This window comes from Chlamydotis macqueenii, chromosome 2 (assembly GCF_036417535.1).
Source record: "Chlamydotis macqueenii isolate bChlMac1 chromosome 2, bChlMac1.mat, whole genome shotgun sequence".
NCBI lineage: Eukaryota > Metazoa > Chordata > Aves > Otidiformes > Otididae > Chlamydotis > Chlamydotis macqueenii.
In genome coordinates, this window is record NC_141557.1 from 22,876,492 (window position 1) to 22,892,763 (window position 16,272).

The following is a 16,272-nucleotide window of genomic DNA, read 5'->3' on the forward strand; positions in this document are numbered from 1 at the left end:
AATTTGAAGCCGTTCCCCAATGGATCAATACCTCATAAATACTGAATAATGTAGGGAAAGGTTGAATTGTCAAACAACTCTCACACCCATGTGAGCCCTTCATATTGTAAGGCCGTGCTTAAAGAAGGAGCTGGATACTCTCAATGCTCTGGAATGGCTGGAAGAACTGACAGAGTAGTTCTTGTAGTCATAGAAAAGATGGATGAAACCCCTTGATTGTCCATAGATAGACCTGAAGAAACAAACTAGCTCTGTTAGACTAGCAAGGGGAGATATGGTCAGTGACAAATACCTTTCTGTCCTACATGTTACAAGGCTCCTGGCGGGTGTTCATATTAGGAAAAAGTAAAGAACAAGTTTTTGAACTTCCATGAAACCTTTGTGAGCTGCACTGTTTTCTCAGATGTCTATTTAGGCTGCATTTGGCACCTGAGGAAAAACGTGATAAATTTTTCATGCCTCTCAGGTTAGTAAGATTTATACAGATGACATTTAGATCTGATGAAAAACACTGGCTCGGAGCAGCTGTGGAAAGAAACTGTGCTCTGGGCTGAAGCTGGACAAACAACACTGTAAATGCCATGTAACACAAATAATAACATGCTTGAAGAAAAGTTAGCACAAAACTCAAGTAAATCACCAGAAAATATTTAGCATTTTGTGTTTTCCAACAATATTTGGGTGCTGAATTGTGAAGAGAAATATGTACCTAATCTGGCTTCTTGAGAGTGCCAACACAATCATCTTACATGTAATTATTGAAAAAAAATGAGAAATAGAAGGAATTAATTAGACATTTCAGACCTGAGTGTAAATCATCTATGGAGGATTTTGGGGCATATGTTGATGTAGTCCTTTTAAACAGTGTGGAAAAAACAAATGATCACAGTAGCTTATGAGTTAACAAAACGTAGGTATACTCAGAGGAAAAGAAAAGAAGATTTAATCTTAATCATGGAAATAAACAAAACCGTACTTTTTTATTTACTGAAGGCCAGTGCTATTTGAAACTGACTGTAAATCATAAGGAATTACCAAACAGAGCCTGGCCAGTGGTTATTTTTCATTATTTTTCAATTATGGAGTGTGACTTGCATCTTCAATATAACCTTGAAATTGCAAGCAGAATTTCCAGAGCGTTTGACAACGGAACTAAATCCAGAGAGATATTTGTACGTCAGTCTTATTGCAACAATAGTTACTGAGGCTGGGATGCTTCAGAAAACAATTTGTATCATGAATGCAAGATTAAATTTAGCCTGAAAACATAAGAGTGGTGAACCTGACAGCACTACTGGGAAAGATCTTCCAAAGCATACGTGTGGATAATTTCAGGATTTAAATGTATAATGAAAAGGCCGAGGACATCTAGTCGGGGATGGCCCTGCTCCTTGCAGGGGGGTTGGACTAGATGACCTTTGAGGGTCCCTTCCAACCCAAACCATTCTATGATTCTATGATTCTATGACATCTTGTATATGAGTCTCAGCTGAGCAATTGTGTTTAGAAAGAGAATATGGCGTATCCTACGTAGTGTAGCCGTGGTGAAGGCTGTATCTAGTGAAAGAGTTTACAGAAAAACAGGAAAAAAAACCCTAAATTGTGAGGGGGTGTGCTTATCTGCGCTTCCTGTGTGTTTGCATTCCAAACCATTATTCCTGAGATAGCTGTACTATCTATTACTATTTGCCCCTGACAAGAAGACTCCAGAAGACTGTAGTGTGTGTCAAATTTATCCTTCTTGACCTAGCATACCTGACAACAGGTGACCATTCAGCAAATGCAAGCTGAAGCAGGGAATTACGCTCTTGGAGAGGTTTTGTCCCGTCCTCTTGCTCAGTCCAATAAGGCAATGGAAAAGAGAATCAAAATACCATGCAGAAATATAGACACAGGTGAATTGCCCCTGTGTAGATGTCCTCTGGGGCCCTGGGAGCTGCTGCTTCTTCACGGGCTGTGCGATGCTGAGGCAGGAAAACCTACCCCAGGATGGAATGAGCCCTAGGCCAGGGTGTCAGAGCAGTCGCAGGGCTGCTCCATCCTTGCCCTTCAGGGAAGGGTGCTGGTAATCGGCCTGTTAGTTCTGTCCCTGCCGTGGTCCTGCTGCTGCAGCCTGCACCCTGCTGTGACCCTGGCCATGCTTGGGAAGGGAGCATGGGGCTGCTTATGGACGGGTTGCACAGTTCCAGGATGGGTGTCAAGGTCCTCCTGGCCCTGGAGGAGGAAGGGCAGGGCCACCGGTCTGCACACACAGCTGGGTCCAAACCTCCTTTCTCCAGGCCCTGCAGGCCTGGAGCAGGCAGACTGGCAATGTGCTCTTTCCTCCATCACCACCAAGGGCTTTGCTGTGACTGCAGCCCTCTACTGTCCCCTGTAGTGATCTGCCTTCGGGAGACTTCTCTGGGCTGCTGATCTTCTCCCAGGACCTCCATCAGGTCTGAGATGCGAAGGAACCAGGACCCTCCCAGCCACCAAGAGGCAGGAGCTCCTTGACACCCCTCCTGCACAGCCTCGACCTCCATGTGCAGGCAACAATTCCCTGCGGTCCCTGCACTGGCTCCCTCACTACTTCTCAAAGCTTCTGGCTCTGCTCCTCCCCTCACCTCTCCATTTTCTCCTTGCCTACCCAAAGCCCCTGTAAATCACAGGACCTGCTTGCTGACATCCTCCTGGCTCTGGTCACTCTGTCCATCTCTGCCACCAGAAGAATGGAGGACAAGAGAGGGGATGCTGTGACTGTGGGGCTTGCCTCCATTCCTGATGGCCAAGCAGGGCAACCTACTTGGAGCAACAACCCCCAGCAACCTGCTGGGAGTGGTGTGCTCTGCTCTGTGTCCATTTCTGGGGTCCTCATGATACATTTTTGAGCTCTCAACCCTCACATAACTTCACCCTTCTCTTTTTTTTCCCGTTTGTTTTCTTCTGTCATCACTTGCCCGTGCTCCTTTTTTTTTAGGAAAGAAAAAAGAGCAATGGTGTTACAAAGACATGTTTTTTGTAGGAGGTTGTTTCCCCAGGCTCAGAGATATTGTGGAAGAAGAGATGACAACCTTCTAAAAAAACCCAGAAGGAAAAGAGAAGAAAAGAAGCACAGAGCCTGTCACTTTGTGCTGCAAAATCTCCATCAGACAGCAAGCACACACTGAGACTGGGGACTCCCAGAACACACAGCTAGGATCGCTGCCCCTGGGAGAAGCAGTCCTGGTGCCTCAGGGAAGCCAGCATGCCCACAGGGAGACCACTGGGAATCCCAAAGGCTGAGGGAAATTTACTGATAAATGCAATCTCAAGGTTGGTGGTAAATATTTGTAACTCTGTTATATCACTGTTTGAAATATACTTCTTTTTATGTTTTCCTTGGCAGGGAAGGTATAGTCTTGGGATTGTGCCTTGAAGTTTTAGCATCTGAAACAAAAGTTCTGGCTATAGCATTGTAAAACCTTTTTTTTTTTTTCCTGTTATGTGCAGCCTTCACAGATTGGAGGACGTAATAAACCAGGTCTTGTGCCAGGTGCTTATTCTGAGGTCCAAAATTGCAAAGGTATTCAGAATGGAAGTCAACACGTCTTTCAGGATTTATAGATTAGAAATAAACACCATCGAGCACCAAATCTCAGTGATGCCAGAATAGGAAGGATTTCTAACTGAAAACAGGGCATGTCCTAGATGATTTAAAATTAAGCTTTATCCTGGTTTTTTTTTTTGTCCCCTATCACAACATTTCTGCACAAAGCATAGTTTGTTGGGAGTTAAGAACTCTGTCCTTAGTGTTTAGGGGTAGCTAGCTTGACATCAGCTTTCCCAGAACCAGTAAATGCATGATTCTTGTACCCCTCACAAAATCACAGATGCCAATCTCATCGTTAAATCTGTGGGATTTCCGCACAATGGCATCATCACTGACTGGAAACAATTCAGAGTAACTTCATGCTCCTGTGCCCTGAAGCTATTCTATGAAAGTCGTTTTGAAAAAAAAAAAAAAAGTTGTGTTTAGGAGGCAAATTAGATCATATTTCCCTTTCAAACAAAGTCAACACATTTTCTTGAACTTTGCTTGACACTATTTCATGTGATGGTTCACTTTCTTCATGTGCTCAGGTTGAAGCTGTTCACTGTAAATGTTGCTATCAATTTCTACGGAGTAGGAATATCCAGACTGTTGCTGGGCATAAGCTCCAGAACTTTTGACAGCTTTAGTTTTCTTTCTTGCACAGTGATTTATCTGTAAGACTGTGAGGGAAGCGCTGGGAATGCAAGCAGGTGAGCAGCACAGGTCACTTAATGTTTCAGACCAAGATAAACAGCATTTCATAAGGTGCTCAGCCAGTGAAAACACAAGCTAAAAATATACATACAGAGATGAGCTGTGGTGTGATCAGATGTTCAGAGCTAGGGAACAGGTGAGTTTTTGAAGGAGACTGCCATTTCTAGCTTCTTTCTTTCTATATAAATCACTAACCTCATCCGTCCATGCTTCCTTCAGACTGTCTTCTGAGAACGTGTTGAGAAGTAAGGAGCCTGAGAAGGGGAATCATTTTTTCTTGTCAGAAATGAGACTGAGACATGGGAGGCTGAAAGTTGGCAATGACTGAAACATTTTTCCATTTGCTGTTTTCCGGCTTGGCCAAGCTCTCTTGGACTCCTGCCTATAAAGTTAGCATCTGCAAAGGAACTACGTTAACACAGATATGTGTGAGATGCCTCCGGATTTCATTGTGTCTCATTAGTCTTCACATGAGAAGATCAGTGAAGATGATCCTAGAGGGACCTCTTATTTATATTACTGTCAGTAGGAGATGGGAAATTGCAACTGTATGAGCTGTTCAATTTTTAGTGTTAATTTCTACTTTTTGGCTACCTGCCATTTTGGATTTAAGTAGGGATTAAAGGCATTGAAGATACATGCAGCTAAAATATAATGTTTTGTATGCTAAATAAAGGTAATTTTGTTCAGGTAGTGTTTGTTGTTTATTCACGGAGCGATACTTCCATTTCTGAGATGGTAATATCATTTGGTATCAGCCTTCCTTGCTGTTTGAGCAGATAAAGCTCCCCTGTGACCACAGATAGCTCTTGTGCATGTATTTGTGCAGGCTGTTCTGGGTTCTTGCTGCATTCAACCTTCTTGCTTCATTTCTAATTAGTCTTTCCTTAAAAGACGACAAACATGTGACACTATTGCTTACTTAGTTTCTGGGAACACACTCTGCTGATGACAATGCCTACCAGGAGGCCAAAACATCCTCTGACATCTTAGATACTGTCTGATGTGGAGCAATGTACAGCATTTTAACTTCCTAGCATTTCACAGGCAAACTATACTGTGATTTTGTGTGAGATAGAAAGCAAAATACTTGCAACTGAAGTATTTTGGGAAGAACATGCTGGTTACAGTAAAAAAAAAAAGAGACTTCAAAACACATTGAAATGTTTCAGTCAATGGCCCAAAGCAAAGCTTAGATTCTGAGCTTCTGACTGATTCTTTCTGGAGTTGGAAGGATTTATTTTTCCATGGGGTGTGGGGAGGTATGAACATTGCGCAAATGTGATACTGGGACATTTTATGATACAAATCTGTCATACTGGGAGTGCTTTATTTCTGCAGAGTGTCCTTAACAACTAGGGGCACCATACCTTAAACTTCACAGGAAAGAGTGCCATATTTTAGGTTGTGTGTTCATGTCCAATACAATTTCAAAATGGGGCTAGGAAAAGAAAGGCTAATTTAAGAAATATTTATTTATAGGCCATAATGCCTTTGAGCTGAAATCTGCCCAGATTACTTTCAATAGATCCTCATGGTCTACAAGCCAGTGTCCAATAAGTCATTTTAGTACATCTAGTACTTTCTCTTAAAAATTTATTTATGAACATCCATAAGTCAGGGATGATGATTTTCCCCTGTTTAGTACTTCTAACTGGACTTGCTTCCATTCCATGAAGCTGAACTGTCATATTTAGAGGCTGACAAGAGGTGTTTGATGTATTCTGGAAAGCTGAATATCTCTTCTGGATGTTTATATACCTGCAAAATGTTGTAGATCTTTCAACTGAAACTGTTTTTTAAATTTCACTTTTGAAAAGAACATTTTGTCGTTTTTCCCACATTTGGGATGCAACCATGTTCTGAAATTTGGAATTGCTTGTGAGAGAGAAAATAAGCTTTTGAACTTCTGCCCATAACGGTACCAGACTAATGTATCCTATTTGTTTAGTGTCTTTACAGCTATTGTCTAGCTAATTACAAAATGAGGCACAAGGAGAAATATTAACCCTATTAATAACAGCATAGAAAATGTAGAGAGATCAGTTAGTCAATTTGCCGGACTTGGAAAGAATACAAAAGCCCCAAATGCATTTTGCGCGCCTCACTCCAGCAGCTAGGTAATCACACGACTGGCACAGCCAGGCTTTTTGCTGAGTTCAGTTGCTGACAAAATCACCCCTATTGCCAAAATACTCAAACATATGACTAAGTCACAGCAGCTAAAGGAATTACTACATATCAGTTGAGACATACTATCTCTTCATGTCTGTGCTCGTCACTTATTCCAATGAATAAGATGGATGACTAGATGACCTTTAAAGGTCCTTTCCAACCCAAACTATTCTATGATTCTATAATACTACCACATTAGTCTAAATCTCTTCCTCTGAGCTCTGCAGGGCCTAAGCTCCCTGTCAAGCTAGCTCTGACTGCAAGTGCATGGTATTTGTGTCCTGCTTTAATCCTTCCTGACAACTTGTAAAAATAAATTTTCCAGACACAGACTTCTTAATAGATATTTCTCAGTATCATCCAACACAGGAAAAGCCTGAAAAGCATAATTTTTCTTCTAGGCTAGTTAGACATACAGAATATATATTTCTTTCTCTCCTTTTTTGTTTTTCTTTTGAAAACAGGAAATTCATTATATGAGCGATAACCAGCAGACACAGACAGAAATAAAAGTTAACACTTAGCCTAGGAGAAATTATTTTGATATCATTGTAGCTATGCTACCTTAAGAAGGGTAGAACTTCTTGTCTAGTGATACCTTTATATTACAATTAGTCAGAGAAAAAGGATTTGTACTGCATTATGACAGAGAGCAATAAGAAGGGGACATGGAGATGAATAGGCTACTTAAGTGAGTAAATGACTTCTGGTGCCAGGCTGGCATTGACAGAGAGGACTTGAACGTTTGTAGTGTTATCAGATCTCTGAGACTCCTCAGTAGTTTTATTCAGGGCTTTTGTGTGCTTATGGTATCACTGGCCACCATTGCTCTGCTTGGCCACTGAGCTGAAGACAGAAGAGGAAGTCATTCGAACAATGCAAGGTGCTGGTTTCCCTGGGTAAGATAGTTGTCTGGATGACTACTCTCACTTACTCTAGCAGGACTTGGGTGGTGTGGCTCAGAAGGTCATCAGTCAGTTCTTTAAGGAAACCAGGGTGCACTTGCCAATGCTACGTGGAGAGTGGGTTGTGTATGAGGCAGCTTTAGTCAGTGCTGCTGCTGTCACCTGGAAAGCAAGTGTGGAGATGGGATCAATCCAAGGGTGAGCAGGCCCAGGTAAGTATCTCACCATCTCTCTCCTCTCTCAAAGCCCAGAACTAGGACCTTGGTTGGCTGAAAGGCTGGTGCTCAGCTGTCTTCACCTGGATTGAGAATATGAAGCCCTCTGACCTGTCTTCATAATTTTTTTTTGTGGAAAGAGAATAATAACACCTAACCTACTGGAAAGGATGAGTTTGAGTTCTTCAGAAATGATTGTGGGCTGTTATTAAAAGACATAATTCTTCCAAAAGGTCTTGCTTTTGATCTTGGCAGAACAACAAATCCTCAGTCTCTTCCCTTCACACATTCCTCTTACTGACCTCACAGCACTGACCATGCTCTCTCTGCTCCTCTTCTCTTTCTTCTAGCTTCTCTGTTTGTTCTTTCAACACTTTGAAAAAGTATGATTATTACTAGCAGTGAACCTTTCCCCGGTTTCTTCCTTGGATGGCATCCCAGCCACATTAAGATTATTTTTTTTTTTGTGAGGGTAGTGTTTATCGCTAACTCAATGAAGAGGGAATGAGAGGTCTCCCAGAAAAAGAAAGATGCAGAGGTTCAGGTTTCACAAGTAGTACTTCACAGGCAGGTGTGCTCTGAAAATATGCTGGCAGCAGCCCTAAGAGACTGCATATGAAAAGAGGACAATTTCTACCCAGCTCTATTTGGCTTTCTGTCCTCCAGCCCTCGAATCCACTTGTTATTTAGAAAACTCAGAAAGCGAACAAGTAGAAGGTTCAGGTAGGCTGTATGAGATGCTAGTAATGGAACCGAGAAGACTGACATGTATTACAGTAAAGCTATTGTCTTGACCATTCTCATCTACTTTTTGCTATTTTGTGAGAAGTTATTTAAATGTGTGCATATACCTCAGATGTGTACTCTATGTTTTGCATTTTTTTTAAGAATGTCAGGAAGTTACAATAAATATCTCCATGAAATTTGCTTAATAAGAATTTTCAGAAGCATTTTTCATATTTTTGCTAGCAAAGTCAACAGAAAGACTAATTTTAGCAATGTGAAAAGCTGCTTCTATTGTGACAAAAATTATGGCCTAAGGGACAGAGCCACCCCCTCTAGAAATTAATACTTACAAAACCACATTTCTGTCAACAATCTGATGGCAATGCCAGGGGAAGCTATTAATGGGAAAACAGAGCTGTCAGAATAAAAAGTGTTCATCTTCTCTAAACCAAGGAGGCTTTATTTATTCTTCTAAGCAATAGGCACAACTGAACTCTCTCTCTGAAATCTGTGTCTCCTGTAGATAATATGCTTGGTTTAATACTAACTCATACTTCAACTTCTGTCTCATGCACTTGGTATTTTTTGTTGTCATGTAGACCGTATGCTCCTGGGAATAACAACTTTCTTAATATATTTTTGTGTTGCATCCACAATTACAACTAAACTTCATGGGTACAAAATACACCAAACAAAACACACCATGCAATTTATGTGGGCTAAAAAAGCAAACCTCGCATATCAATCCAAGAATTAATTAAGGTATTAACAGTCTAACCGAAGAGTTATTATTAGTCCCACTTTAATAAAACTAACACTCCAAATTTTCCAGTTAATTATAGCTCATTCCGAGTCACGATGAAATGGAAACTTGTACACACCAATTTGCTCATCTCTACCCCTTTCTCTGGTGTTATGCTCACCCTTCTGTCAATCCTCAAGAAGCAGGCGAGAGGGTTATGGTGAGCTGTTAGTGTCCCACGTTCTTCACTGGAAGAAGTATGGTGTTGCTGAGGATTTCTTCCACCTTACTCCAGGACCTGCTTGGAGGTATTTTTATATGTTTCTTCGCACGTACTGCACGTTCCTCTTTCTTCATTGGTCCACAATTCCACTTTATATCTAAATATACTATATATAGTGTGTTTTAATTACGTATGTTGAATATTTGTTCTTTGTTCCCTTTGTTATCTCTAAAGGCAGTTTTACTGGCCTCCCAAGGGCTTAATGACCAGTAATTGATAATTAGTGATTTGTTTATAGCCCAGGAGCCTCCGGTTTCATCCTGTCTCCACACTTATAAAATCTCTACTATAATCCGTTAGTTGTATAATCCTCTACACTAGTTTATTCTAGGTCATAGCTGCCTCTACACAAAGTTACTACTGCTTCTCTACTATTACATACAGAAATCTCAAAAGTATTGTAACAATAGGCATTATAATACACAACCCTACAAAGTTAAACTAAAACTTAAACAAATTAAGTAATATTCACCTGGCACGTAAATAGTTGTTACAGCTCAACTAGCTAAAACAAAGCTCCTGGCAGGCCAAGACAACCCAGACAAAGCCATTCTGACATGTCCTGGCTCAAAGGCTTTGCAGACCTGAGACAAAGGTTGTAGGCTCTTACTAGCAATGGCAATGCCATACTTGCTGGGCTGTAGGGCTCTGCCTCGTGGAGCCTCCTTTCTTAGCTCCTGCTCTGGAAAACAAAGACTTGGCCAAGGGTCTCATCATCCTTATGAGCTGAAACCCAAAGGAGAGGACTCCTGGTGTTCCCAGTTGGATGGGCAGATGGATTCCTATGTTTTGGATCAGTTTGTATTGTCTAAGAACGGATAGTGCTGGTTACTCAGTTGTACAGCGCACTGCAGTCAACCAAGCCATATTCTGACAAGATGGCAGTATAAAATCTCCTAGGTGGAAAGGAAATGTTAAAATGAGTTTGCATAATAGTACCTTCATTTTCATGCCTAAGTCCTGCTGAGATCTGTGGCTTATCTCTTCTGAAGAGCCTGATCTGATTGATGCGTGAGAAGAGTGAATATAGATGTAATGGAAATGAGAGCACAAGAAGGTTTTCTAACCACCCGCTTTATGGGAAAGCATTCCTTCCAGGCTGGAGCTTTATGTCCCAGTTTGGCCTCAGGCTGGTTGAGTGCCTGCCCTGGGAGGGAGAAGGTCAAGTTTCAAATGAGGAAGAGGGAACATGCTGTGGTGGACCACAAACCATTCTCCTCTGTTGACACTGACTCTTTAGTGGCTCCTATCCGGAAGCGTTGTTTGAATCAAACACAAAAGAAAGCAAAGTTAAATACAGCACTATTTTTTAAATTGTTTCCGAAAGTTCATGCTCCTTCTTAGGGTTTGTGCTGTCTTAAATGCAGCTTCCTTTTCAGGGTTTTAGGTGGGAGAGAGGCAGATGAGATGGAGGCAGGAGCGTTGCCTGGACACCGGGTACGTATGTCCATCCCCTGATTGTCTGGATGTGTGCTGGGTTGGGGAGCAGACTGCCAAGCATCTCTCATGGCAGTGGAAACGCTGCTCTTTGCTGTGGTGCTGTGAGCTAAGAGCATTAAGAGCACTGTCAGGGAATGCTCAGGTGGATTTCTTCCATCCAGATGCATATCATAGACTTTTCTGCAGTGTGCAATAGGAGTAAAACTCTGGTGTAATAAATGATATGAATCATAAAATATCTGCCAGTAAGGAAAGTAAGTGTCCCAGATAAATGTTGCAGGCATAGTAGAAACTCCTGCTGGTTTATTATAGCCAGTTTATAGGATTTATTTCTGTTTCCTCTGACACTAAGAAAAATGAAATTCTCAAAACATCTCCAAAACAGAAGAAAACCATTAAATATTAAATTACTTCTACTGTGACAGTTAATGTAAGCTTCTCACATCACAAAGAGAGGTTGGATGTAATCATCAGAACTGCATACACTGAGTATTTCTTTTGTATGTAATAGAGGAATATGCAGTTCCCATGTTGATTTTTATGTTCCGTTTATCACATAAAATGAGCTTTGTTTATAAGATCCGGGACTATAAAATTATCAGGGAAAAAGGAATTAAATGATTAGGACAATACACATACTGCTTTAAAAAAAGACAAAGGGCTTGGTACTCCAATCCTTTACATGTCTTGTGGTCACTTAGTTTGTAGCTTCCTTATAGCCACAAAAAAAGTTACTATTTTGGTCTTGTGGAATGTAATTTCTATCCTGTACTGACAAATCTGTGGCTGTTTGAAACTAAATCTGTACCAGTTATTTTGAAAAATCTGATTTATTATTACATTTTAGTCTTATAGTCAGGTGTACATGCAACTGATGCCCGCTTATGTCGTGTTGATATGGAATTGTATTATGTGGACTTGTTTCACAAATGCTACTAGGAAATAATGTAGAAAGGTCTTTTTCCCTAAAGAATTTTTCCTGCCTATTTTAGCAGTAATTGTGAAAAACAAGAGTGGAAAGTTAAATAATCTAAGCAGAAATTATCCAGTTACAATAACAAAAGTTCAATAAGGAGGTGGTTGTTGAATGTGTGGCCTTCATAAAAAGTTGTTAATGTTGATAATCACACAAAATATTAATTTGAAGTGTACTCAGATGTAGGACACAGAAGAGACATACCTTTTAAGTTACAATGATCTAATTGGAGATGAAAAAAGCATTGTACTATATATTATATAACACATTTGCAATTATGTGTTATAAACTCAGAAATTTATAAATGAATAATTGCAAATAGATGCAGAGAAGGGAGATGAATTGTATGTTGATTGTTTTACTATAACTGTGGCATCTGAAGCCTATTTTATTATACTTATTTAGATATATATAGCCAGCCATCACAGAACAGAAATCTCAATCATCTGCCTAAAAATGTTACAAATTGGTCATAAAAACATACTTAACTGGAGTGGAACTTTACATCATACAAAATATATTGCAAACTGGGAGAAAGCATGCCAGATTGAGTGGGTGTCTCCAAAATTATTGTTCTGTTGTAAATAGGCAGAAAGCAAATATAGAAATATAGGCCAGCAGTGGAACTACAAGTGTGTGAGATAGCAGTGTCACTGAAGTAAAAACAATGGCGTCTTCAAAAGAAAGCACATTGTGAACGTAAATGAAAATATAAATACAAAGGTGGCAATGTGGACAGTCCATGAAACTACTATGTGGTCCTGCAGACTCACTGAAAAACATGTTACGAAATGCATCTTGAGAAGGTTTGTATAGGTGTAAGTAACACTATATTAAATTTATAGTAGGAAATCCAAAAAATGTCAGAAGATATATTTCTGTAAAGATAGAAAAAATGCACCGTACAGCAGAATTTTCTTCACTTGCAGAGATTTTGTGCTGGCAATATATAATTTCAGGTTGTAGATAACTCTGCTTCCAACTATTTCCTGGAAAACTCTTTGAAAGGGAGTCATCAGTGCTGGATCACTTGGGAAAACAAGTTGAAGTACTTTGAAAATTGTGTGAATGAACTGAAGAAACAGTTGAAAGATTGCCTTGATCTTAGTCTTCTTTAGCTGAAAAGCAGTATGGAAGCCTGCTATGATCTGAGGAGTGTAGGACACTGTTGTAAGAGCTTATTCTTTTCCCAGGAACCAAGACAGATCACCTCAGAGCAACTGAAATATATGAAACAACAGCTATGGTACTTTTAAAGCCTTGTGCATTGTTTTTAGGACATGACAAATGCTTCACCCCAATCAAGCCGAACAGTTAAACCTGATACCAAGAAATGTTTTTGATATGTCTTTCATAGATGAAACAATGTGTTGATAATAGCCACCTTTTCTTTGTATCATCTATGCAATATTTTATAGAAAGTGTTTGAGCACTGATATTTTGGCATGACTTAGCAAAAGACATTCAGCCTAGCCTTTTATTGTTCTGGGAACCTAATGGTACTCGCTAGCATGGCAGGTGGGAAGACCTTATTTTCTTCTCAGAAAGAGGCCTTGTGAGAGGTCAGATGTGCAATCCAACACAATATACATTTTGAGCTCAAGAAACACTCTACATGAAAAAATAATGTGCACTTTTCATGAAAATAGAAAGCTAAACTTTTTGGCTCCCAGTGTTTTAATTGTACCTGTTAACTCTGATGACTTAGTGATAGTGTCACCAGTACTTGATACTTTGGTATATGTTGGTGTAGTTAAAATTACACAAATCAGTAACCTGTCAGTGGAAATTACTTCTCCCCTTCATCTGCCATGTAATATTCTAAAAATTGCTGTGTAAGACTTGTTCTTAATTTTAATAACATGGTGTCCTGATTTCAGCAGGGATGGAGTGAATTTTCCTCTCAGTAACCGGTGCGTTCTGGATTTTGTATGTGAAAAAAGTTCATAAACATGCTGATGTTGTGAATTGTTGCTGATGAGACCAAGGACACTGTCTGGCTTTCCAGGTCTCACTGATGTGCAGGTGCAGGAAGCTGGAAGGGATACAGACAGAATAATTGACCCAAACTGGCCAAAGAGAGTATTCCATGCCATAAACGTCATGCTCAGTATATAAATGGGGGTTGCCCGGGGTGGGGGCATATCTGGCATCCCTGGCATCCCTTGCTTTCTCTCTCTCCCTCATTTCCTTGCTGCTCAGTTTTGTTTCCATGATTGCTGCTTGGGGTGGGCTGTATCAGTCATTGAGACATTGGGTGGTAAGAAATTGTGCATTGTTCATTTTTTATATTTTAGTATCCTTATATTTTGTTATTGTCATTTTTCCTCTGCTATTCTAGTAAACTGCCTTCATCTCAACCCACGAGTTTTTCTTTCTTCTCAATTCTCTCCCCTGTCCTGTTGGGGGGGCGGGGGGGAGGTGAGCGAGAAACTGTGTGGTGACCGGGTCTAAACCACAACATATGGATATGATATATTAACATTAATATTGTGCTGGTGGACTACTCGTCTTTTAATTTTGGCCAAAAATACAAATTGCCTAAAGGCCTAGTTATGCTCCCGTGAAAGTTCCTATCAACTTCAGCTGTGTAAATTTGGAAACACTAATTTATGTATCCCCTCATCACTCTGGTTGGATATTTTTTTTTCCTGTGAGTTACTCAATACTTCCTGAGGTTTTTTTTTGTGTGCTCGTGGGTAAGTAAGGCTGCAAGATCTCCTCTAGGTAATTGTATTATCCCAGCTTTAAACTGGCAGGTTAATATTACTCAGGAGGTGGTTTCACACAAACAGATAAAATCCTACAGGATTTTACTGGGTCTCTGTTAGCAATCCAAATAAGGATAAAGAATATATTCTTAAGTCACACAGCTATGTGAACAATTGAAATTGATTGGAGCTGTTGTCAAGCTCGCTTGGATCCCTAGTCACACAGATATTTTTGGAAATGATTACACAGCTAAAGTAGCAAAGAAAGCATTAAGAAGGATTATGCTGATATTCTAGTTTCACTGTCTAGGGGTGAAACCGTGTCTCTTATCTACTCAAGAGCAATAAAACCTGCTCTTTCAGAAAAAAAAAAAAGTGATCAATATAGAAAATATTTCCTTGTATAATATGTTTAGGTGTAACCCAGAGATTTGACATGACAAAAAATTAAATAGAAAGCCTCATGACTAATTCATTAGAAAAAAAAGACTAGATACTTATTTTAGGAGATTGGCCAGTTGTTCACTTGGATTTAAAATGTAGCTGATTTCCTATTTGCTTATGCTATTCCGTTATCCCTCCTGGAACTCTTTGCCTGAAGGCTGCTGTTTGTTCTCCTGTTTGCCCTGTCCCGCAGCTGGCTGTGCCTGACGCTGCTATGAAGTCTTCTGTTTACTACTGACTCTGGTAGCGCCGCTCATGCAAGGAGGACAAAGATTTGAAAATACCCTGTGTCGGAAGATAAAGCCCACATCAAATAAAGACTATTCCAAGTCTCAGTAATCTATTTTAAATGCCACTGTGATGACTTAAGAGACTCTTACTACCTACAGCTTAATTGACCTAATATGAAAGCGTTTGATTTCTGTTTATGGCGCTGTTATAGCTGGATATTACTTGACCTGTCATTATTGATTATCACACTGATGTTGCTAATTAAAGCTATTTGCAGAGAACACCCAGCTACTCCAAAGAGTCGTTTTGGGGCCAGTGGGAGCGAGGGGCAGGCAGGTGGCCCTGCTGCCAGCTCTGCCAGCGCTGTGGCCGGGCACGGGGACATGGGTTGGTGGCTGGGTGTGCACATGGGCACGGCAGCACTGAGGCCGCTCTGGAGGTGTGGGGTGCCTTTGATTTCACCAGAGATCTGCATGCAGAGCAGCACGTCCACACTGTCAGCCTTTCTCCGTGCAGGAGCACAGTGCAGGGGAGGCACAATCTAGAGATGAAGGTACCACCAAGGTACTATTGCAACAGTGTGTTTAGCAATGCATATAAACATTACAGAATTGCAGAAGGTCTCCTGCATCTCTGTGTCCCACTGTGTGCTGGGACAGTGCCCCACTGGGCACTGTCTTGGGCAGAGCAACCATGAAATTGTAGAATTCTCTATTCTTGGAGACGTCAGAAGGATGACTAGCAGAACGGCTATTCTGAACTTCAAGAGGGCGGACTTTGACTTGTTCAGGACGCTTGTTGCGAGGGTCACTTGGGAGTCGCTCCTTAAGGGTAAAGGGGTCCAGGAAGCCTGGACGCTTCTCAAGATGGAGATCTTAAAGGCACAAGAACAGGCTGTTCCTGAATGCCATAAGGCGAGCCACAGGGGAGGAAGACCGGTGTGGATGAACCGGGAACTATTGTTGAGGCTTTGGAAGAAAAAGAGAGTCTATGTCCTCTGGAAGAAGGGACAAGCTACTTGGGGAAATTACGAAGAAGTTTCTAAGGTATGCAGGGAGGAAGTTAGGAAGGCAAAAGCTCAGCATGAACTCAGATTGGCCACTGCAGTAAAAGAGAACAAGAAATCCTTTTACAAATATATCAGTGGTAAGAGAAGAAAC